Genomic DNA, 25,627 nt, shown 5'->3' on the forward strand with positions numbered 1-25,627 from the left:
ACCAGCAGAGTTTGTAAGGGTGTGAGTTTTGCACAAGTACTAAGATCCCTTGTAGTACTTGCAAAACTTCAGACTCTATCAGAATATCTTTGAGTGGAACCTAAATGTGTATTCTTTTTTTTTTTTTCTTAAATGTGTATTCTTATGCTCCTTTCAAAGTGGGAGTTAATGACAATTTTAAGAATTAGTGATGTTCTTACCAATGTTGTGATGGAAGCATTTCTTTCTTCTAAGAAAAGGTTTTTGTTGTTGTTCTTTTCTTTTCTTTTATTCTCTTTCCTTTTCCAAGTTCTTCAGATGCTCAATAATTTTACCTCTTGCCCTGTGGCTCCAGACCTATTAGTCTCTCTTTGAGTTGGGCCTTGTGCCTGGGGAGGCCCTCATGTGCCACTTTTGCAGCTCAACCAAGATACCAGCTACAAAGCCATTTTAAGACTTCAGAACCCAAGGACTAAGAGGAGCTAGAGTATCCCCCCGCACACACACACTCAGAGGATATCTGCTACTATCATATCTGGCCTGTTTGTGGGAGTAACATTCCTCTTCAACTAGATTTTAAGCAAGTTGAGAATGGACCCTAAGGGCTGGCAGCCTGAGCCATTAGAAGTGCTGATGGACAGCTGTCCCTTTAGTACTCTTCCAAACTTTCATGTGAAGCTTTTGCTCCTAAAGCTAATAATAATTTGGCAATCAAGTATGGTGGCTGCAGCAAGTCCCTGCTATCTACTGCCAATTTTTGTTTATAACCCTATTCATATAAGGGCTCCTATAAGCTCTGTATTCATAAATGCCCCAACATATTTATTGAAAAAAACCATGATAAGCATATAGCAGAGAGATTCAAAGAACATACTGAGGACTCTGCCAGACAATTTTCTAACCCTAGCTTTTGACATTGGCAAACCTTCTTTACTGTGAAGAGGATAATTCTACCTGGCTTATAGTAGTTTATGACACTGTATCAGATTGCAAATTAAAATACCATCAGCTAATAATGGCCATACATACAGTACATAGTTGATACATATAGCTTTTAATTTTAGTAATGTTTTCTTTTTTCTTTTTTTCCTAGCCCTTGAGAGTTACTGTAGAAGCAGGAAGAGAGGAAACACACCAGTGGAGAGAAGTAGGTCTGGACACAGTGCAAGGTCACATTACTAAGTAATAATTGTTGCACAGAGGAGGGGCAGAATAGAGAAAGGTGTGGACTGCAGTGCTAGGTACTAACTTAGGTTTTATCATTATGAGCTTCCTGGCTCAGGTGCTCCCTCCTCTACCCTCTTCCCGTTTAGTACCATCTTATTTAGCACTTAATGATATACTACTTTCCAGGCTTACTTTGAGAAGCACTGATTATATGGTCTGCTTCAACGTTTTAATCCTAGTTTTTGATTTTAGTATCACTGATTCTCAACTTTCTAGGTGCATAATGGTGGCAGCTGGAATTAAAGACATAGGATACTGTGCTTGGAACACTTGTTTTATATACACGTATACATTTCCATATACTATACATATATATTCAATCTACCATAACCAGAATTTTACGGGTGAAAATTTTGCATTTCATTTTCATTGACTAGTGTTATAATAATCCTCTTGGGATCTAGCTTTTGGAATTGTTGAAGAGCATAGATTTCTGTATTTCGAAGTGAATAGATCTAGAATTTAATGCTAGATTTGCTTTTTCAGGAAAGCATTTGCTACAAACATAAAGTGTATGGAACAGAGAAGCCCCTGCTTCCAGGCTTTTAACATTACTTAACTTTCTAGAGCTGGTGATATGTGTCACAATACTTCCTCTCATTGGCTCCTTTGTTCCTAACAGCAGCCCAGTAAGGTACTATTAATATTAGTAGGAAGATTCATGGAATGTACCCCAGACCTCTCTGGCCACCTCTGCTTTCTCTTGTGTATCTGTTTCTAGACTAGACTTTCATACATCAGGTTTCTAAAATCAAAATTTTTTCATCAACTGAATTCTTCCTTCTATAAAGTGGCCTTAGGATCAACCATTGTGACTTAGCTCACTGGTCATATCTCTTCTTGAACCAACCAGAATATCTTTTCATTCTTCAATTTCTGACTCCTCAGAGCTTTGGTAGCCATAGCTGGTTGGGTAGTTATAAGCTGGTTTTAAAGTCCTAAGGGAAAACTATGTATATATAGTGGATTTCATATAAAGAAGAAAACACTGGACTAAATCAATTGTAAAAATCTTGCCAAGGATCTGCATGAACCAAATCAAAGTCTGTGCATGCTGAATACAAAGCTCAGTCGTTATTTACTCAGTCAGTTATTTACTTCAGATAGGGTCTTGCTATATATCCCAGAATGAATTGGAACTCAGTATGTGTAGCCCATTTTATGACCTACTACCTCATCCTCCTGAGTGCTAGAATTACAGGCATGTGACCCTGTGATTGGCACAGTTTTGTACACACAGAGACACATTTTTATATATTTGATCTACAATAACTGGAATTTCATGTGAAAATCAACTCTATTTTGAATTTTATTTTCATTTAATAACTCTGTTATGTTTTCTTTGTAAATCAGTGCATAAGTAGAAAACATATAGATAGGCAAAGCTCTTGGATAGCTATTAGGTAACTTTACTGGTTCTGGCTGGTGAAGTCAGCATATATATGTACATATATTGCATACACATTATGCCTAAATTAAGAGGGATAGCCTGAAATTATGAGATGCTATTATACATTGGCCAAACTTTAAGAATATCTCTTTAAAGTGTGTTGACATTTAATTGACCTTTGAAGGTTCATTCTGTTAATCATACTCAAAGTGCTAAAGCTATGGTTGACTGCTCTGGAATTTTTACATTCAGCCGTGCTTCGCATATAAATTCTCCAACATAATTGCTACTTCTTTAGCAAAAGTTTCCTTTCTTCCCTGAAAATCTGAGTTCTGCTTGCATTTTTGAGTGTTTTCTTTTTTCAATTTTGCTTCAGGCTGAGCAGTGCTAGAGGTTTGAATTGAAATGTTTTCCTGTTATTAGTTGTATGGGGTGTGGCTTCTTAATATACAAGTAATGGAAATTTCTTACCTCTATGAAGGGAACTTTTATTCCTACAAAAACTAGAACTCTTGAAGGTATAATATTTAAATATAAATAAGCATAAGCATAATACTTCAAGTTATATGTGTGTGTGTGTGTGTGTGTGTGTGTATGTGTATATATATATATATATAATACTAATGATAGGAGCCCTTTAGTTTCATGTATAGATTAAAACTGTCATTACTTATAACTTTTTATTGAATAAGACCAATGGAACTATTTTCATAATAAACTATATTCCTTGCATTGTTGTGAGTACAATTTTATTTTAAAAATTCAATGTGTTTCTTTTTTCAGTCTTAGCATTTTACTATTTTTATTACTTTCACCTAAAGAGCATTGGCTGAAATGATTTCTGGGACTTCAACTTAATAAAATTGATCTTTAGAATTAATTTTTGATATGTTTAGGTAAATTGATATTTTTTGTTTTTCTGTGTGTCAGGTTAGCCCTGTGTATCTTAGGCTGGCCTTGCACTAATGAGCCTCCTGTCTCAGCCTCTAATGTAGTAGGATTACAGATATATACCACCATGCCTAGCTAAATTAATATTAAACTAATATTTCTAGTGACCATGGAAATATTGCTAAAGATTTGCTAAATTATGGTTAAACTTATAATACATCTGTCATTTTTTAAAATATTTAATTAATTAATTTATTTGAGAGAGAGAGAAAGAGGCAGAAGGAGAGAGAGAGAGAAAAGGCATGCAGTCCTGGGGAACTGAACCAGGGTCCTTAGGCAACACAGGCAAATGCCTTAACCACTAATCCATTTCCCCAGCCCATATCTGTCATTTTTATTCATTTACCATTGAGACCCCAGACATATTTTTGAATGTTCTTACATTAGAAGTTATTAAATGGAAGCTGGAAGGATGGTTTAATGGTTAAGATGCATGCCTGCAAAACCAAAGGACCCAAGTTCATTTCCCCAGGACACATGTAAGCCAGATGCACAAGGTGGTACGTACGTTTGGAGTTCATTTGCAGCAGCTGAAGGCCCTGGTGTGCCCATTCTTTATCTGCCTCTTTCTCTCTCAAATAAAATTAATTAAAAACAATTAAAAAGTTATTAAATAGAAAAATTGAAGCTTAAATCAGAAATTTTATTATGATGTGGTAGTTTTCCATGTTTCATATATTAAGCCCCATCTTTGAAATATATTCTGCTTTCTGTATGTTATGATGCTACCATATCATTTAGTGACTCACTCCTGACAAGCAAAGAAAGTAATAGTTCCATTGCCACAGAACTTGATGCTCATAATATTGTCCTGTCTTCTCTGTTTTTTCATGTTCCCTATTAGAGCTTTGCCTTCTATTTTATAATAGTCTCAACACCAAGTGAAAAGTGGGTCATTTTCTGTTAGTCAAATATTTTAACTTACACAATGAAACTTCTTAAATAGTATTATCTCAGTAATACAAAAAGAATACAACTGATTTCAGTAGTAAACTGTCAGATACCATATACCACAGGCTAAGGGTGAAATCTCACACTTCTGTTATGTAAGCTATGATTTTAACAATGAGACATCTTTCTTCATGTATAATATGTACCTCAGGATCAGCATATAAATTTACAATAAATCCTGGTTTTTTCAGAAAGCTTTCACAATTTTTGATTAAGTCTATCAAGTGAATAATGCATAAGCAAAATCAGTATACCTGCTATATTTTGATTGGTTGAATCTGTTTTGGCATCATAAAAAGGTCTGCTATATACATCTAGATATATGTGTTTACAGATGGCTTATTTTATTTAACAGTGCTTTGTATTTTCATGTCCTAAATACTAAACACTTTGTCAGTGTTAGTGTTTAATCCTCTTAGCTTTAAAATTATAAATTTGTTTACAGTTAAGGATAAGGTGTAGAGTTTCTTTTTACAGCTAAAGCCTTAGTCGGGGGAGACTGGTAAGTGTAAGAGGATAACAGCATCAGTACTAAGGGACAGCAGAAAGATGTGCAGGAAGCTGGGGAAGGTGGATCTACTTGGAATGGACCAGGGACTCAGCCAAGCCATGTTACAGAGCAGTGTGTCCTCCCTTTGGGCTCTGGAAGTGAAGGGCAGATGTGGAAAGAGGAGATGCTCCTCAGATTTCAGCTGCTGCTCCAGTCAGACAAGGTGAACCATCTGGGCTCATGTGATTCTTGTAGGGCCGCAGGAACCCTTACCTCTCTCTCCTCCTAGCATTTTTTTGGCTGACTTAGGCAGTTTTGTCTCTGGAGGGTTTAACTTTTCCCTCAGCTGGAAACTTGGGCTTTGCAAATAAATAATTGGAGGGTTTTTTTTGTTTTGTTTTGTTTTTTTCCCGAAGCCTTAACCCCAGCTTCATCCTACTCCTAGCCCATTGGTGTACCTTAAAAATATTAATCTGTAATGCTTATGCCTGAATGATGTGTAAAGTTTAAAAGTTGATCTTAAGCCACAGTTATAAGGGGCAAAGCTATCTTTGCAGGTGGAATTGAGGGAGAAGATAGAACAGTTAAAAGCTGAAACAATGGCAAAAAGAGACACACTGTAGAAATGAAGAGATAAATTGAGAGGGGGAAGGATGGTGAAAAATGAATTGCTGATTTGATTCACACCCACACCTCCTCCCGATTCACAGTAACAGGCAATGTCACTCTCTTTTGCATGACATGTGCTGAACCATGGAGTTGAGAGTCGTGGGGGTGGAATATTTCTGCCTTTTGCATTTTGAGACTTGGGTGTGCTGCTTTAAGATGCCACTGGTTTCTAAGTAATGTTTATTTATACTGGATACTTTTCTCTGTAGCCTTTGTGGATGGGGCTTGTAATACAAACAAGACTGTTGCAGAACTGCAGGTACTCGGTTGCTATGTTTGTTTTATTAGTTAAAAAACTGCCAGAGCCCTAGGACTTCTGAGCACATTTAAAAAATACCAGAGACAGTTTAAGAATAGCTTTAGAGAAGAAACAGTAAGAAAAAAACAGTAAGACCTACATGCTTTAAAATGCTAACCAACATGGTAGGCCTTTTTCTTTTTTATCAAAGATTAAATTAAAGTAGTCCACTTGGTAAAGAAAAAAAGGAAAACTCTGTAAATAGTATTCTTGTACAAATGTTTCCTTAATAGTGTAGGTAAAATAAAACTATTGCATATTTTTTTGCATAGAATGTTATAATGTAAGGATAAAAGTTTTAGAGGGATTTTAGGGTTTTTTTTTTTTTAATGCCTCCTGAATCATCTATAAGCGTTTCTGGTCAGAACATGAATCATAAAGTACTTTTTCCAGATTTATGAATAGGACAGAATAGTTGAAATTGTGACCTTTTCATGAATCTGAGATATACAACCAATTTTACTTTTTAAACTTTTTGATAAGTTATTTAGGCTCCGAAGAATCACTTTTTATCCTATTCTTATAAAAAAGATACGATATCTGTTATCTTTTATGAAGAATATTTTGTTTAAGTAACCAAAGACTGAGCTAATCTAAATGGTGAAAGTGTTGATTTGAAGAAATTATTTTTAAATAGTTGTTCCTTTTCTACATAGAGAAATAGGATCTTAAAATATTTGTGTGGGGACTGGAGAGATGGCTTAGTGGTTAAGCACTTGCCTGTGAAGCTTAAGGACCCGTGTTCGAAGCTCGATTCCCCACAACCCACATAAGCCAGATGCACAAGGTGATACATGCATCTGGAGTTCGTTTGCAGTGGCTGGAGATCCTGGCACTCCCATTCTCTCTATGTCCCTCTCTCTGCCTCTTTCTCTCTCTATCTGTTGCTCTCAAATAAGTAAATAAAAATAAACAAAAAGTGTAAAAATATTTGTTTAGATCCCTATTCATGAAATAAAGATTTTATTTTTCCTGATTGTAGTGTGGCAATGGCATAGCATTCAAATATTGGAGAAATCACAAAAATTACCCTTTGCAGAAAGGAGCAAGTATTTCTTTTATAGATATATTTGCCCTTTCCTATTGTCATGGAAACTCATTTCCCTCCACTGTCTTCTGCATTTGTGTATCCTGGATTTCCACTTACCAGACTTTGTGTGTGTGTGTACATGTGTGTGTTCATGTGTATATTCATGCTCGTGTGTGTGGATTCACGTGTATGCAGGTGTGCATATGTGTGTGTTGGAGGCAAGAAGTCAGAGTTAGTTTTCTTACTCACTCAATCTCCACCTTATCCTGAAGAGATGGGCTTTCTTCTCCTTAGACCTAGAGCTCACTTACTCTGCTAAACTAGCTAGCTAGTAAACCCTAAGATATACCTGGCTGTACCTCTCCAACATCAGGCTTGCAGATGCATGCCAGCATATCTGGCATTTTACATGGGTTCTGGGAGTTCCAACTCGAGTCTGCATGTAAGTAAGCACTTTGCTCACAGAACCTTCTCTCTGTCCTATATGCCTGGTTTCTCTGTGATTAGGTAGAAATGGAACCTGGGCCTAGAAGCTAGTGGAAAATCTCCATGCTTTCTCAGACTTTCTTTCCTTCCCAGAGGCAGGAGGAGTAAAGCAAATGGTGGTCTCTGTGGCTCTACTGTTTTATTGGCCTGCCCTTTTCCACCCTGATCTTAATGGTTAACATTACCAGTGAAATTTTTTCCAGTCACTCTGATTTCCACCACCAGATATCCCAAGTGCTTCATAGCAGTAGCAACCTATTGTGAGTACTTATTGATTGGGTGGATTCAGTGGAATGCAGGCACAGTGTACAATTTTTGATAAATATTGTTTGAATAGAACCTTATAGGCTTATAGTTATTTTGTAGAGAGTCTAGAACATTCTTATTTGAGCAATTGAGCTTTAGATAGCACAAAGCAATTTTAGTCAAATATTACCTTGTCCTAAAACTACGGAAAATGTCTTTGATTTTCAGTTCAGTTAGTTATTCCAAATTAAAATGCTCATTTTTTGTCTGTTTAAAATTGTGGTGTGATGTCATCTGCAAGTGTGTCAGATGGATAGGTATCCTGGAACACATGCAGTTTATGAGCCACAGGTTAGACATGCCTGGTGTAGAGTCTTGAAACCTGATACGATGGTTGGACTCTGAATATGAGGGGGGTTTTGGCCCAATTTTCTTACAATCCATTTCTCTCATCAAACTGCTGAAGAGAACTAAAGTAAGTTGCTGTCTACTGTGTCTGTAAAAATACTTAAACCATTTGTAGTCCTATTGTTTAAAAAAAGTGAAGGTGTGGGAGGTGATGGTGTATGAATTCAGGGTTAATTGCTAACTCTTTATTAAGAAAAATCATACTAATTAAGGGAGGTCTGCTTCCATGATTTGTATGTTTTAAAAAAATTCCAATCCTCCTTCATTTCTTTCCCCACTGTATCTTATAAATTCAAAAAATGAAGGAATTAGTGTCATAGCATCTTATATAGCTGGAAGAATTGTATAGAGAATATAATTAACCCTATTACTATACTGGAGAAAATTGATGTTCACTTAGGTCAGATGAGATCATGGAGCTGGTTTAAAAGGCCAAATAACATTTCAGTGGCTTGTTTACATTAGTAGATGTGGTTCTACTTAATCTCCTCTAACATATTCATAATAAGGAAACATAACTTGCGTGCATGCAGCACTTTCTCATACGTACCTTAGTCACTTCTTAAGAGTTCTGTGAGATGCAGGTACTATAGTTCCTGCTCATGTAGAGAAAATTGGTTTGGTTTCTTGAAATAAGAGATCTGCCCCTTGCCTCCTGCCCCTTGCCTCCCACCTTTGAAGTCACTACCTGGTCTCAGGACAGTTCTCATAGGATGGGGAATAGCATCTTCATGTTACCACTTTGGCTATCAACTGAGAACAGTGATTAACTTTCATCTCTATTTCATCACCTTTTAAAATAGGGGAAAAAAAAAACACATTTTTTAAATAGAGTTGTGAGCTAATTTATTTTTACTTTTATTTAGTTATTTGAGTGCAGAGACAGAGATGAGAATGATTAGAGATGGAAAGGACATGCTGGGTCTTCTGGCAGTGCAGACTAATTCCAGATCAAGCACCACTTTGTACTTCTTGCTTTACGAGGGTACTGGGGAATTAAACTTAGATCAGTAAAAGCCTTTAACCACTGAGCATCTTACCAGCCCAGGCTCCTAGTTTTTTTTAAAAAAGAAGTAATGGATAATTGTTTTAAGAATTCTTATCTATGTCTTAAATCCAAGCAGGATATACTGAGCATCCACCCCCTGCTAGGCACATTGTCCCATTCCCTCCCGCCCTCCCCCACATAGATGCAGAGGGAGTCTCAAGAACCCCAACCTGTAGATAAGGGGCTGGAGGTAGGATCATGGCCTGTAGAGAAGAGACAAATGAGCTCTTCCTTCTAAGACTTGCCTTTGTAGAGAACTGTTTACAAGAAATTTCTGTTGAGGTATGAAAGATACTGTTCCTTTTATCTGAAATGGGTAAGATTCTGTAAATATCTGTGTGAAAATTCACATTAAAGAAATGTGCAAAATAAGAGAAGTATGGAAAAGATCATGATTTGTATGGTGTCTTCTCTACCATATCCCTCCCATCCCCCCCCCCACATTCTCAGGTTTCCTTTAACTTTAAAACATAGCTAATGTTCTCTGTCATTGTGTAGCTTTAAAAGTATTTTGACATTTTCATAATTTCAGAATGGATCAGGTTGGAAGTATGTCAGCCCAAGCTGGTCTTGAACTTCTGTGTTCAAATAATTCTTCCAACCCTGCTTCCTGAGCAGTAGAACAACGAGTGAGCAGCAGGCCTGATTCTACTGTTACTGTTGTTGTTTTTAATATTTTTATTTCTTCATTTACAAGCAGAGTGAGAGAGAGAGAGAAAGAGCTGCAATTAAACTCCAGATGAATATACCATTTTGTGTACCTGGCTTTACATGAGTACTGGGGAATTGAACCTAGGTCATGAGTCTTTGCAGGCAAGAGCCTTAACCCTTGAGCAATCTCTCCAGCCTTGTTGTTCTGAGTCAGAGTTTCACTACGTAACTCTGGCTGACTGAAACTCCCTACATAGTCCAGACTAGTCTTTAACTTGTTGCAGTCTCCTTGCCCTTTGCTTCCCCAATGCCATGATTACAAACCATGTCACCACACCTGACAAATAAGTACTTTTTATAAGACCGTTTCTATTATAAAATTGTGCTCCTCTAAAGTCATGTATTATCCTGAAGGAATAGTATTGATCATGTTGAGTTTTTATTGTTTGGAGAATTACAGCTTTTGTTTTTTTAAGTTCTTATTTTTGCCATTTGATTATTGAAATGGAACCCATCTTCAGTTTACCAGATTTTTTTTTTTTTTTTTGGAACATGATTTATTTCAGCAGAAGTCAGAGGGAGGGAGAGTATTTCTTGGTAAGAGCTGCTCTTAGGGAGGAGTCTAATGGAGCTGGAGACAGGAGGGAAGAGCTGAGCCAGCAGCAGGGGTTTTGAGGGAGGCTATCTGGGAACTGCTGACTGAGAAGTCCCTGAACTTTTGAAAGGGAGGGAGCTGAGGTGGGCAGAATGGGATGGAAAGTCCCTATTAACCTGGAGGCTGGGAGGCCCTGACCTTCTAGAATCTCTTTTCTTTGTGAGAATACCAGCCAAAGTAGGAGAGGGCAGTGGTGAGTGAAGAAAGTAGAATGAGAACTCCAAAGCTCACTGGTAGCTTTAAGAGTGCCTGTCTAGAAACCATGGTCTAGGTAGTAAAGTAGATCTATTTTATTACATAGGGCATTTTTTTTAACTCTCATTGTTTTGGTTAACAGTTTTTACCGAATTTAAGATGAAAACACAACTATTGAACTGTTAACTATCTCATATTTATTCAAATGCATGTCCTCTCCTATACAAGTGATCCAGAACGTCAGCCAGGAGTGTGTCTTCAGTGCTCTACCCCTGGTCTCCATATTAGCGTATTGATGATGTATTTTGATGGTAGCTGCTTTATCACATTGTAGCAAAAGATACAATGAGGTGAGCTTAAACATTGGTTGATAAGAAATAAATATTTAGTTGAAGTTTATTAAACAGGCTATGAACTTGAGCACACATGCTTTACTGTAATTTTTCATTTATTTTTCCTGCCATTTTAATAAAGAATGCTACTTGAACAAAAATATTTATTACCAGAGAAGAGATTATAATTTTTTTATAATAATAAGCTCTATATTACCCAGGGAAATGCTTTACTTCCTAACATTTGAATTTCTGAACAATCTTTCATATATGCATAATCCAGTGAAAACTTGCTAGTAATTTCCTATAGCCTCCATTCATTTCCCAAGGAAAGGGCCAGTTAAGTCATTATTTGTATTGCTTAACAAAAACAACAAAAATGTCAAGGGAAGGTTCGTCATTATCATTAGCTGGCACTGTAATTAGAATAAGCTCTTGAACAAGCCTAGAAACCATGAGGACAACTGAGCTAAAAGAATGAGTAATAAAAAGGTGAAAATTAGTTTTGAAGTAGGATTCTGTCTGTACAGTTATGCTAGGTCTGCTTCAGCTGGGTGCATGCTTGCTTTCTACAGAAGGGACAGGGACCACTTACATTCCTTCTTTTCTGTATGTCATAGAAGCAGGACAGAAGCTGGATGCCAGTACTATTAATGCAGTTGCCTGGTCTCTAGGGCCCCAAAGAAAAGGAGTGTGGAAGGATGGAAAGCCTGGACATTGAGCCTGGTTCTGAGGGAGCCTCTCATTCTTACAGTGCCACTACAAACACCCAAGACAGAGACCTGGGAGGTTAGGTGGACATGGCTAGAGAAAGGTAGAGGCCAGGGAGACATTGTTTAGATGGGCGGTCACCCACATGCACTTTTTCATTTTCCATGGCTACAGCATGGGGGAAGGGCAGCAAACAATGGAAACCTCCCATCAACTGTTAAGTGCTTACAATCTCACCATTCAAATATGAGACACTTAATTTTAAAGATTCTGATCTTTTAAAACCCCATAGCATTTGCACATTTGAATAAAAGAAGAATTGGAGAGCTTAGATGGCTAGTATTTTTAACTGTTAGGCATGAGTAGATCTGCCTGGGGAAAGTACATTATAGGGTCAGTCAGTTGGAAGAATTCAAGACTGAAGCAATAAGAATAGCTAAGAAAAAGTTTCCCCACTCCTTAAAGGCCTGGGCCTAAAGCCTACACTAGACATTTATACAGTTAAAACAAAAGGCGAGGAAGGTTCTAGAACCTTTCAAATAAACCCAGAGCTCTACTTTATGAGCAGAAAGACACTTAGAGACTTTACTTATGGGTTTAGATAAGATTGCTTTTTGCATTTCAAGGATTGTACAAGATGAACGTACTGAGCACAATTGAATCTTATTCTGCCATAGTTTTAATGCATTATTATTATTATCAGTCACATTCTTCATATCATGGCAAGAATTTGTTTTTAGTCTTAGGTCCACTTATATAGTTCATATCTTGTAAGTCAGTGGTTTCTTTTCCAGGAAGGTATAGTAGAACCATTTGATAGCTTTTGCAGTATATATATCCAGTAATGTATATATACTCTTATCCACTGAATAAGAATTGCAAAAATCAATAAAGTAACTGAAATCCAGGTATGTGAGGTTAGACAAAGCTGAACAAATAATCTACTCACCTTTTAACTTTGAGGATTATGTCTATATAACAAAGTATGTCCTGAATAGTTCAAACATCTGGACAACACTGAATTTCGCATAAAGTGTTAGTCATTCAGCAAGCATTAGAGTAAGTCTGCCCTCCACATGATTTAATCTTGGTTGTACCTTGTTAAAGAAACCTACGTAAAGGTCATGAAGTATAATATTGATGCTTGTTAAGTCATTTTTCATTTTTGAACTCTTAACTAAAATTTTATAATGTTTCATGCTTTGTATATTTTTTCTGTTTGTTTATTCATGAAGTGCTGAACAAAAGACTGGACTTTCAGAGTTATGCTGAGGTTTGATATTTCTTCCATTGAGTTGTCATTGAAGGATGTATGCTTTGTGTACTAAATCAGTCATCTTTGATTTAAAGTTGTTACTCAAAAATGGAAAGGTTCCAAGGTGAGCAGGAGATCTTTAACTTTGAGAAAAATGTATGGGAATAAAAGAATTATCTTTTTGTAAACAGTCACTGTTGTACCATATCCTCTTAGGGTGTACACCTTTGTATTTATCTGTTTTAATTAGTACCCTGCCTGTCTGTTTGTGGATCAACTAAAATAAGTGGGTGTCTTGGTGGGAAGTTTAGGAGGTTGGAGGATTGACTCAAGCTCTGGTCAACAGTGGCATATGAATGCCAAGTACTAGGAATTTCTGGAATGTAGAATTGCACAGCACTGATAAAGTTTGCTTTGTTCCCCTGTGTGACTTGACCCATTGAGAAAATGTGGTTCCCTAGGAAGTTTTAATAGTTCAAAGTCCTAAGTTAATAAAGAGAAAGAAAGGCCACAACATAACTCAGCGTGTTTTCACCTGCTGCTTCAAAGATTAACTTTCTTAACCTTAATGGACAGAGCTACCCTTTATTTTGAAAAAGTAATTTGTTGACCTCTTCATATTTGTTACTTTCAGCAAACATGAAGCTATCTGTATGGGAGGATTTTATTTTCTGTATCACAAACTCCTAAGCTGTCTGCAGTTTAGGCTTGTGGTAACTTCATCCAAGAAGAAATCTCAGGGAAGGGCACACCCACTTTCCTGTACCTGCTGGATCTTTCACTAGGTGCAGAGGGTTTTGAGTTAGTTCAGGAAAAGTCGTGACTGATAGAGCTTAACTTTCCATTTTCCTCATTTATTTTTATTTTATTAGAGAATGGGAGTGGAATTCTGAACATTCAAATTTGGAGTTAATATGCGTCACACCTGCCAGTGATTGGTTCTGTGTTTTTCCAGTGGAGGCTTGGATCTACATACTGACAAACTCCGGGTGCATACCTTCTTACTCCTTTCTACTTTTCTGATTGTTGCTTACTCTTTCAAGTCAGCCAACTGTGCAAGTCCTCCTGGGAGCAGATTCCAGAACAACAGTGATCTGTGAAAGCACCACGTAAGTCAGTCTCTCTCTCTCTCTGTCTCTTTTTATTTTTATTTTTTTGTCAGTTTATGACTTCCCTGTTTCTACTGAACTACAGATTTAATGTGATATATGCACTTCATGCTGTTAAGAAATTTTTTTAGTTTTTGCTTGAACACTTTTTCTGTGGAAAGATTTTGATTACATTACTCACATTGTAATCATCATAAGTAACCTAATCACTTGTCTATTTGTTTCTTATAGTCAACAGTAACAGATGGAACCCATTTTCATATGTTGTTTCAATACATCACAAAATCGTTTTTAGGAACTTGGTAGGTGAGTAGTAGACATCCATGAAGCTTTTGCTTGTTTTGAAATAGAGATATTTTCTAGAAGATTTCTGTTGGAATGAGGCTTTACAATTAATTTTACACAACTGTGCCTGTACATTTAAAAACACTTACTGGGACTCTTCCTGAGGTTAAGGAAGCAGAAAGCTGAAGAAGGTGTGTGTCCCTGTTGACAGTGAGCGACTGTAAACATCCTCGACTGGAAGCTGTGAAGCCACAAGTGGGCTTTCAGTCGGATGTTTGCAGCTGCCTACTGTCTCCCACTGCAAGGAGACCCTGAGGAGCAGTGTCTAGTTTACTAGACCAGCCGAGCTTTCTCTTTGATACTTTTTTACACATCTTGTGTGAATAATGTATAAATTGAGTAACTTTTAAAAACTGCCTTCTGGCAATCTTTAGATACATTCAGCCTGGTTCTTTGGGTGTACATAGGGCATAAAATGTGTGTGTGTGTGTGTGTGTGTGTGTGTGAAGATAAAGTATTAAAAGCAATGAAAAATGTTATGATAGTCTTACTTTTAAAAAAGTTTACTAGGACAGTGTATCAGAATTCATTCTAAATAGTGTCTTGTTTGATCCTTTTTTTTTTATCTGAAATTTCAATGTGAGTATGTTTTTAGAATCATTCACAAAATATTCTGTTAATGAAACTAATTTATTTGAAAAGAGAGTAAGTAAAGGCTAAATAATTATTGTTTTCGGAGTGAACCTCCTTTATTTACTTCTTGGTTTAGTCTAAGTAACAAAGTAGCAGTTTTAAACTTAATGACATGTTTAATGAAACTAACTTTGAGCCAGCTAACTTATTTGAAAAAAAAAATCTGTTTTGTTTTGCTGATCAATATAGTATTCTAGGCATTGAGATGGGTCCTTTTAGTTGAGCAGATAATCCAGTAATGCATCTCAAAAGTAATAACTGCATCAAGTTTTAACCTATAATAAGAACATTTAAGATTGAGAAGGCTATAATAACTATGTAAAAGAACATGCTTTCTAATTTCTGTAAAATCTATATTTTTATTATGGTACATTTTCTTAATATGTATTTATTTGTAGAAAGAAGAGACTTTAAAAAGAATTGGGCACATCCTTTAACTTATAAAACACACTTTTTCAATATAGTATTTATTAATTTAGAAATGACAGCTTTTGTTCCAGCACTTAATACCCATTGGAGATATTGGCAGGTGATACTCAAGTGGTGAGATCATTCCACTTTGCTAAGTGCTGGGCAGGCTAATGGCTGGGATAGAGAGACGGATGTATAGACATGCTTTGAGTTGCCTTCATACGTAAAAGCATCAAGTGAGCAAACTCAATTAGTCACGCCAGGCATGAGAGGTTAGTTAGCTATCCCTGACACACAGGGGGGTTGGGTGGAGGAGCCTGAGGGTCTACCGTTGAAAATGTGGCCTGTTTTAATAGGTAAACTGAAAACACTTAGAGCAAATAACTCAGCTGTGTCCCAGGGAACCTGGCAGTATTTCCCAGGGAAAAAGATTATAGGGTTGAAGAAGTTCTTTGACCTTCATTTACCTTTCTTTATGTTCTTATGTGATATTTCGCACCTCTTTCCTGTCTTCACTACCCTCTAAATCTTCCACTCTCCACTCCTAGTTGAATCTTTCCTTCAAATAAATAATTACTTACTGGAGTTTTTAACTTGTAGTTTGCCATATTCTAAGATTTTCTTAAACCAACATATGTGGAGCTCCATAAGATATTGCAATTATTAGAAGTTAATGCATGTTATGTTTTGTGCCCCACAGTTCTGCAGTAACAATTTAAAATGTCATTTATGATTGAAATAAGATCTATATTTTTTAAATTTTGTTAAAATCTAACTTAAACATTACAATATTACATTTCTAAAATTGTATGGACAAAAAGCATATACTTAAGATAAATTATCATTTCATATAGGTTATAAACTATTGCTAATTGTTTTATATGCATTTTTTCTTTATAATTTTAAAATTTGGCATCCATAACAGCAAAATAAAATATTGTAAATGAATTACAGTATAAAACGATTCTCCTCCTCTTCCTAGTCCTCCTCCATGCTAGTTATGGGCAGGCTAGGCAAGTGCTCCGAAACTCATCACACACTTGGTCCTCTAAGATTTCTTTTTTATATTAGCCTACAAAGTATTAGGTTTCATTATGTTGTATTTCACAGAAATTTTATTGCTTTGCTTCACTCCTTCTCCTTTTCCTGCCTCCTCCTCACCCTATAGTAGGTCAGTTACTGAGAATAAAACACTATCATCATGGATGCTAGTAAATATGACTGAAGTATTGCAATACAGTTAGTAATGTTTAAGAAAATAGCACCACACTGAGTAAATATAAGTGTTGAATGTTTGGTTTTTATTTATAATTCTCTGGAATAGTGTAACAGCTTTGAATGGAAGATTTCTAAAGGAAGTAGAAATTCTAAGTGGCAGTGGTGATTCAGCTAAATGATCCTTACCTTTCTTGATCTGTCAACTCTGATTTGAACCTGCACTTGATTTTTTAATTATGCTCTCTATAAATATCATGTGTATGTAAATCCTTTCCTCCAATAGCTAAGGAGTGAGGACTGGGATGGCATGCATCTCTGCCTACATGGCCTTGCTTCCCTTCAGCTGATATGCTAGCTCAGTGTTACCATATCAGAAGAGAGTAATAGAGTATGACGGGTTCTAGGTTCAAGGTAGAGAAAGTGGAGATAAATCATTTCTCAGGCCCCAGACTTTTATTTTAGTGTCAGGAGAATGGTGTAATTTGAAGCATAGAGAGGGGAAGGTAGATCCAGAACAAAGGTGAGGGAAGGGTAGTCTAGAACCCTGGGTAAAGAGAAGAAGGAATTTTAAAGGTTACAAGATATGCATGAGCAAGCATTTTCCGTTAAAGCCAAAAGTACAGAGATATATTTAGAGTGTTTTTAGCAGTTTAAAATACATATAGCCACAATGTAAAAATAGAGTTCCATGGTCATAGACTTAGTTATGTAGTTTGGGGGCATGAAACACATAAAATGATGTAGACACATGACAGTGGCTGACCAGCCTTACATGTATGATAAATATTATGTAATGTGATTCAAGGGAAATGAGATACCTTTTATCTTTTAAAACTCTAGTTGAGCCGGGTGTGGTGGCACATGCCTTTAATCCCAGCACTCGGGAGGCAGAGGTAGGAGTATTGCTGTGAGTTCGAGGCCATCCTGAGACTCCATAGTGAATTCCAGGTCAGCCTGGGCTAGAGTGAGACTCTACCTCGAAAACCAAAAAAAAAACCTCTAGTTGTACTATGAATTGAAAGGAATTTGAGCTAATTTAGCAATTTAAATTTATATGAGTACTGACTTCTAAGCCAGTATTATCATGTCAACAGTAGATACAATGTATACATCCTTAAGTATAAAAACTAAAAGACCCAAAAATTTTTTAGCTTTTATTTATTTTTTAATATTTTATTTCTATTCATTTGACAGAGAAAGAGGAGGAGAGAGAGAATGGGCACGCCAGGGCCTCCAGCCACTGCAAACGAACTCCAGACACATGCGCCCCTTTGTGTATCTGGCTAATGTGGGTCCTGGGGAATCAGACCTGGGTCATTTGGCTTTGCAGGCAAATGCCTTAACCACTAAGCCATCCCTCCAGCCCTTTTAAAGCTTTTAATTAGATCTCTAGTTTTCAATTTTAAGCAGCTGCTCTGAATAAGTATTCTTTAACTCTAAGCAATGTTTAATCTAAAAATCTGTATTTTAATGGTATGATTATAACTAGAAAAGTTACATCTTAAAGACAGGACAAGTACAGGCAGTTTGAATTTAAATGACCTTTTTACTTTGCCTCAGCTGGGCAGCAACAGTCATGTGGGAGGAGTTTACACATCTAGGTTCACAGAGCCACTGGAAGTCTCCCCTCATCCAACTCACCAAAGTCACCTGGTGAATCAGTCTTCATGGTGTCACTGTGATGCCCATTAATGTGGTCTCATTTTAGCGAAAGCAAAACTCTTGGAAATCTGCAACTGCAAATTGCAGGCAAAGCCACAAGCCACACAGTTTGTTCCTTTGGCTCAAGAGAAACTGTAAATCTTGACTGCTTACAGTAGAGAGGAAGGTGGGCCATAGACAACCATCTGCAATTGAGAGGAAACTCAGTGTAGTCACAGATTTGAAACTTTGGAAGCTGAGCTTTTGAAAATGTGGTTTGTACAGAAGAATAATAGCAGGAGATAGAAAAAGATACTGTCACTTGCTGGTGTTCTGTTTGAAACAATGGGTTTAACTTCAGAAATTCTGCATCGTTCTTATGTGGAGAAAATATGAGGGGAGAGTTAGAAGGGAGTGTGATAAGCTGTGCTAATCAATTGGGTGGAGAGAGATAGAGGGTGTAGATGTATCCATATCCCCCTTAAATCTTTCCAGTGTATGTGCAAAAGAAGAGCCAATATCTTTGTATATTGACAGTGTTTGGGAAACAGGGAGATCTCAGACCCCTGCCTAAGGGATATGTCACCTGATAGAACACTGAGCACTTTAGGAGATGGCAGGTGTCCCACTAACCTGACAGACAGACTCCTCAGAAGATATTGGATCCCAGTGTTGGACATGAAGATGCACTGGAAAAGGCAAGAAGAAGAAAGGGGAGAAAGAAAAGGGACAGGGATCCAAGAAGTCAAATTTCTCCCAATAGTACCTCCATCCAGGTCATGGACTATCTGTCAAGTTCTAGATTCAAGAGAGAGGGCAACTGGAGACAAACCATTTCTTGGGCCCAAGACTTGTATTTTAACTCCAGGAGAAAGCAGGATCCAATGCCATAGGGAGGAGGGGAACTCCAAAGCAAAGCAAGGGTGTATGTGTGTATGTGGAGGGGGTGGTGCTTTACAACCTTAGGTAAAGAGAGAAAAAGGCATTTAAGTATTATGGGAAGAGGAGGAGAGAAACTGCCATGCAAAGGAGGCACCTTGCATGATGTGACTGAGGTGGGACAAGGGGGCATGAGTACATCTTCACTGCCCAGATGTACTCATCACGGGATGATCCTGGTAGTGTCCTACTGCACAATTCTAGGACAGTTTGGCCATTCGAAGGGAGGATAGGGTTACGGTCTAAGTGTTCTGAGATGAAAATGTCAGTATGGGCACTCAGTGCCTTCAGGACCTGTTCTGTCTTAGAGATTTAGAAAGTTGTCAGTTTTCTACTATATGCCATTTCCAACAAGCTTTTTAACCAAAAGGATTCAGGAAAGAATAGTTAAATAACAGATTGAATAAATACCAGGATGATAGATATTAGGGGCAATAAATCATTGTCCTTGTGAATGATTTACTATGGTGAAATGAGTGGGGTCAATTACTGAGGAGATGTTTCCAAAATTCCAGACCTAGTTTCGGCATGGTAATGTAGAAGGAGGAAGATGGGTGAGGAGGAAGAGACAGCCAAGGGACTCTTGCAGGATGTTAATTATTTCTTTTAATTTTTGAAGAGACGCTGAAATCTTAAAGGCAATTCCTAATGCACCATCTTAACAGACTACTGAAATAGTGTAAAGCTTTCTTTCCATGCTTCTGTAATTGGCCTCGTGGTGCAATGGTGGTGTTTCTTACTCCATAGTTCTATAATCAGTATTAGAAAATAAACACTGGGGAATCTCAGTAGATATAAAGGTAGATTTGATAATGTATATGGTAGTTGTATATACTGCCAAACAGCAAATTAAGCTGTTATTTGAGATTGATTTTTTATGATTATTATTTTTCTTCATTTTTTCCCCTGTGGCAGAAAGCCAATGAACTTTTTTTTAAGTCTCTGAATATGCTTATTATTATTACTAGGAGGAGGAATCAATGAAGTAAATAGTCCGTAAAAGGCTTCCTCAGTATTTATTCAAAGACAGGTTATCTGTCATTAATACACACTTGAAATGTATGGTTTTAATGTAATAGACAAGGTAAGTTTGGCAAGTAATACTCTGCTTTTCCTACCTTGCAGATTTAGCTGTTCTATAAGTCTAGTGATGTAGTACCTTGAGAATGAAGGCTTTTTGATGCAAATTAAAACCAAGTAGACTGGGTATTCATTTAGCATTTGTGAGCTTTGTGGCCCCACTGACTTCAGTTCTTCCCATGATTAGAAAAATTACTGAATGAAGTCCATCAGGTGTGCTTACACCTCTGCATAGCATGAGCATCTCTCCATAAGTGTCTTGTGGAGCACTTGAGATTCACAAAGTGTTGTGCAGTTTGATAATATTCAGAAACTACTTACTTTCATTGTGCTTCTTTGTAGGGCCTGACCCCCAGATCTGAATAATAGACTTGAAAAATATAAATGATAATACCAGTAGTCCCTAAAGGAAAATGAAATTTATGTAAGTTTAAGAAACACACACACAAAAAAGAAATGCTCACTCACATACATACATATATATGTCTCAGTGACCATAAAACAGAGCACTTAGGGGCATAATTCCCAGTCGGTAGAAATATATTTATTGTCAGGATGTAGGATGTTAATGCTGTGTTAATATTGTTGTCTTATTTAAGATTTATTTGCACTGAGTAAAACTGTACTGAAGTAATTTGGAGACTTGGTAAAAGTTAAAATTCAAATATTCAAGTCAAGATCATGTTGTACACATAGTAGATTTTTCTAAGTACAGACCAAGAAAGCAATGTTGCCCAATTACTGAGTTCTTAATTATTATGTTAGGTTAAAATTATTTTAGAATTATGGGACTGAGGAGAATGCTCAGTGGTTGCTTGCAAAGCCTGCAGGCCAGGGTTCAGTTCCCCAGTATCCATGTAAAACCAGATGAATAATGTGACACATGTGTCTGGAGTTGTTTGCAGCAGGCATGCTTTCTCTCTCTCCTTTGTAATAAGTAAATAATTAAAAATATTAGTTTAGAGTTAACAATCTTTTAACTGTGAAATAGTCCTCTAGAAAATCTATTTTTAAAAAATATTTCTACTCTACCACATGCTTTCAGTAGCTTTTTTGGTTGTACCAGGTACATAGCTACTACTTCCTTATTTTCATTATGTTCTTTTACCAGTAAATCTGTATTTTACTTAAAATAATTCTATTTGTCAGAAGTTGAATACAAAATTATAAAATTTGCATACTGTTTACTCACAGCATAATTTATTTGTTCTTTTTATAAAATGGAATATATTTAGTTTGTTGATATAAATTTAATTATTATTGAATGTTTATAATAGTCTAATAGCTAATTAAAGCTACCTTAAAAAAATCATTCAGGGGCTGAAGAGATTGCTTAGTGGTTAAGGAGCTTGCCTGTGAAGCCTAAGGACCTAGGTTTGATTCCCCAGGACCCACGTGAGCCAGATGCACAAGGTGGCACATGCTTCTGGAGTTCATTTGCAATGTTTGATGGCCCTGGCATGCCCATTCTGTCTGTCTGTCTCTCTCTCTCTCTTTCTCTCTTCCTCCAATAAATAAATAAATAAAATAGTTAATAAAAGAAAGTTTTAAAAAGTCACTCAGGCTACCATCTGAGTGGTAGAACTAGTGCCGTAGATGTTAGGGTGATGTCTAGGGTTAGAAGACGCTCAGGCTTTTGTGAAAGAGCTCTGTTTCTGAAATCTCAGGATGTTTGTTGTAAGTCAGTTTCCTAAAGGAAATTGTAACTCCTGGGAATGAGCAACATCTTTCTAGCACCATTGGTGATTTCTAGGTTAAAGAACAATAAGCCAGAACCAATAAGGACAGAGGGCATTTTTAGCATCATAATGATAAATGTGTTGCTCTGTTAACCTGTCCATTAAGTGTCAAGGTGCATAAACACTGTACTGCTCTTTCAGAGCCTCTTGTGAAAAGGTCTTTCTGAATGGCTAGTGTCCATCTTTTGGTGTCCTCGGTTCTCTAAGCTCCAGTTGAACCGACTTTCAGTTCTTTAAGCAACCTTGCTCTAGTCCTTTAAGTCCTGTCCTTAGTTCCTCCCTCTGCATGGAGGAATGCTCCAGTTTTATTCCTGTCTTTCCTAAACACACTCATCTTTGCACACACATGCATGTGCACTTGCATGCATACACTAATGCTTTAGGTTGGTTCTTAATAACATGTCCTGTGGGAACAGTTCCCTTATTCTCCTGCTACAGGTTCCTTTGTCCTGTGACTAGAATTATGAGGATCAGCCCCCATGTGAAGTGCTGGAAGATAAAGGAGAAGGGAACAGCAAGGAAGTGGCCAGAAGTTGTATTCATCAAAAATTACAAAGCATTTATGGGATAGGGTGAATAAAACAGACCCAAACAGTTAAGCAAAGGCCAGGTAATCTAAAGCTTTTTAAGAAATATTTGTGAGTTGGAGGCTTATGAAGGCACATTGGATTAGTACTTGTTACTGTGATGTAAAATAGTGTTAGGACCATAATAATTGAATCTAACCCTGCCTAAATGTGGCATTTTTTAAAGAAGATGAATGATGATCTGCTTGCTTCAGTAAATATTGAATGTGTACTTGTGTAAAAGATAGTGAGTGTTAAGATAGTTTGATCCCTGTGATGCTAGTAGGTGGGATGGTAGAATGTTAGGTGGATCAGAAATCAGAATTACAGGCTGGAGAGATGGCTTAGTGGTTAAGGCTATTGCCTGCAAAGCCAAATGATCTTGGTTCAATTCCCCAGTGCCCACATAAGCCAGGTGCACAAGGTGGCACACAAGTCAGGAGTTCCTTTGCAGTGGCTGGAGACCCTGGTGTGCCTATTCTCTCTCACTGTGTGTCTGCCTTTCTTTCTCTCTCTCTGTCTCTCTCTCAAATAAATAAATAAGAAAAAAGAAACCAGAATTATTTACATCCCACCTGAAACTAGCCCATCCTCCCTGAAAAGTTCCCACAAGAGTTACATGCTAGGAAGAGGAAAGCAAACAGAATAACATTGCTAAGAAGGATATATTCTAGGTCAGCATAATAATTTTATGCTCTTTCAGCCCCATATTGGAAAGTTAGTCATGTAAGTTTGCATGTATATTTTAAAAAGAAATGAAACAAATGGCATGGTGGCTTATGCCTGTAATCCCAACACTCAGGCTAAAGCATGCTGGTCACCATGAGTTCAAGATAAATTTGTTGTTCTGTGCATTGAGTTTAGAACAACCTAGGCTATAAAGTGATAGGCTCCCAAAAAAATTGGGGGGGAAGGGGGAGAAGGGAGGGAGAAGGAGAAAAAATGAGAAGAGTACTTGAGAAAATAAAAGAAATAAACATCTGGACCAGTCCATACCATACAACTTATTATTAGGAGGAAGAACTTCCACAAGAGATGTATGTATATGGATGATAAAGGTCATGTCCATGTGCTCTTGACCATTCTGCTGAGCAAGAAAATGTTCACAAAGCAATGCCACACTCTTCTCCCCATGTGGGTGTTTGGGCAGGAGAGTATAGAGAATGGAGAAGAGGTGGGAGAGGAAGAAAGCATGCTAACATACATCTTTACTTTCTGTGGATACCAATACTTGCCTTCAAGCAGCTTTTCCCATGTTTCCATGGTTATATACCCTTAGAGAGAAAAATAACCTTGCTACCTGATGATAGTAACATAGTGGTAATGACATTCGAGATGACATTTATTGTTTGCTGTGCTCCCATTACTGTTCTAGATACCTTATTTACTTCAGCTACAAGTGAATCATCATGATAGCATTGTGAGGTAAGTGATGTCACAGTTACATATAAGGAAACTGAGGCAAAGTAAGGCTAAGTTATTCAGGGTTATTCAGTAAGTGGCAGTGAACTTAAAGTAAGAGTAAAATGTGGTAAAGATGCTGAAGAAAGACCAGCCAGTTTAAGAAAGGATTGTGGCAAGTAAATGAAGCATGCTTTTCTCAGGTTGAGGATGTGAAATACAAGGAATGTAGGGAGAGAGAGAAATGTTTGAGGGCCCAGAAGGTGTGTGCCTGGAGAGATAGTGCTGTCGGGCAGGTCAGTGGGAATCTAGAAGCCATGCAGTGAGAACCTGTTCTAGAATATTTTGGAAGTTTTGAAAATGTGCAAAAATAACCCAAAACTTTTAGCAAGTTATACTTCAGAATAGTGTTGAATTATAAAGTTATTATGCAGACATATTTTGCATCCCTTGAAAGCTGCAAAACAAGGGACAGCTCTTGCTGCATCTGTAAGTAGGCTGCTATCTGTTTCCCTTTCTTTTTGTAGTTGCAAAGAATCATTCATGCCAGCTCAGTTAATGAGCTTCAGCAGCTGTTAAATGAAAATTATATATTCTGTTCAACCAGGGCCTTCTGATGCTTGCATTGTCTCCTGACTTGTCTTGGTGTCTTCTCCAGCTCCAGTGCTTCCATGTCACAATGGCTGAGTTCTTAGTCCAGCAGAGTGTGAGCTCTGGGTCAGACTGGGCCTGCAGAGAGGCTTTCAGGCACAGAGAGTCATAGTAGGATATTTATTTTTCTATGTTACAGGGCATTCTTCACCAAAGACTGCAAAGAGTCATACAGGGCAATTATTCATAGTTTTCTAAACATTTGTTAAGAACAAAATTATTACCCATTCAGATTTTCAACCTTCTGATCTGTTATTGCTTCAAATTCAAAGGTTGTTTTTTGTTGTTGTTCTTTTATTTTTTTCCTTTTGTGGTACTTAGGATTAAACCTAGGGCTTCACACTGGCTAGATAAGTGTAATACCATTGAACTATATCCCCAGCCCTGAATTCAAATTCTGACATTTAGTCTTCATTAACTATTCCTCTGAGGTAACACTTATCTGTACTGTGTTCTTTTATTTTTCTTTTCTTTTTTTTAAAGCCATTTCCCTATGTACCACCAGGAAGCCACTCTTCATTCTGGTATCACTAGGCTCTGGTTTGTCCTGTCTTGGTTTGGGCTCAGTGGGATTTCCTTCCCTGATGTGCTGTGAGTGCTTTGCGGTAGAAAGGAAATAGCTCCAGGATGGGCTTCACTGCACAAATTTTCTCACCGCCCAGGAGTTATGAAGCTCTGTAATGTTTTATGAGTAGAATACCCCTCTCTTTAAACACTGATAGAATATTTACAATTTTCCACAAACATTTGTACCATACATTTACCAGAGGGGGAAAAATATTTAGTAGGATATTTGCCTGTGAAAACAGGTCTGTGAGTTCCAGCTTACTATAAAATATTTAGTAAGTGTTAAATCATGGTGAAGTGGTAATTTAACCATTTAAGTGATAGTTAAGGGTTAAGTATGAGGGAATCAGAAAAT

This window comes from Jaculus jaculus, chromosome 8 (genome assembly GCF_020740685.1).
Source record: "Jaculus jaculus isolate mJacJac1 chromosome 8, mJacJac1.mat.Y.cur, whole genome shotgun sequence".
NCBI classification, from domain to species: domain Eukaryota; kingdom Metazoa; phylum Chordata; class Mammalia; order Rodentia; family Dipodidae; genus Jaculus; species Jaculus jaculus.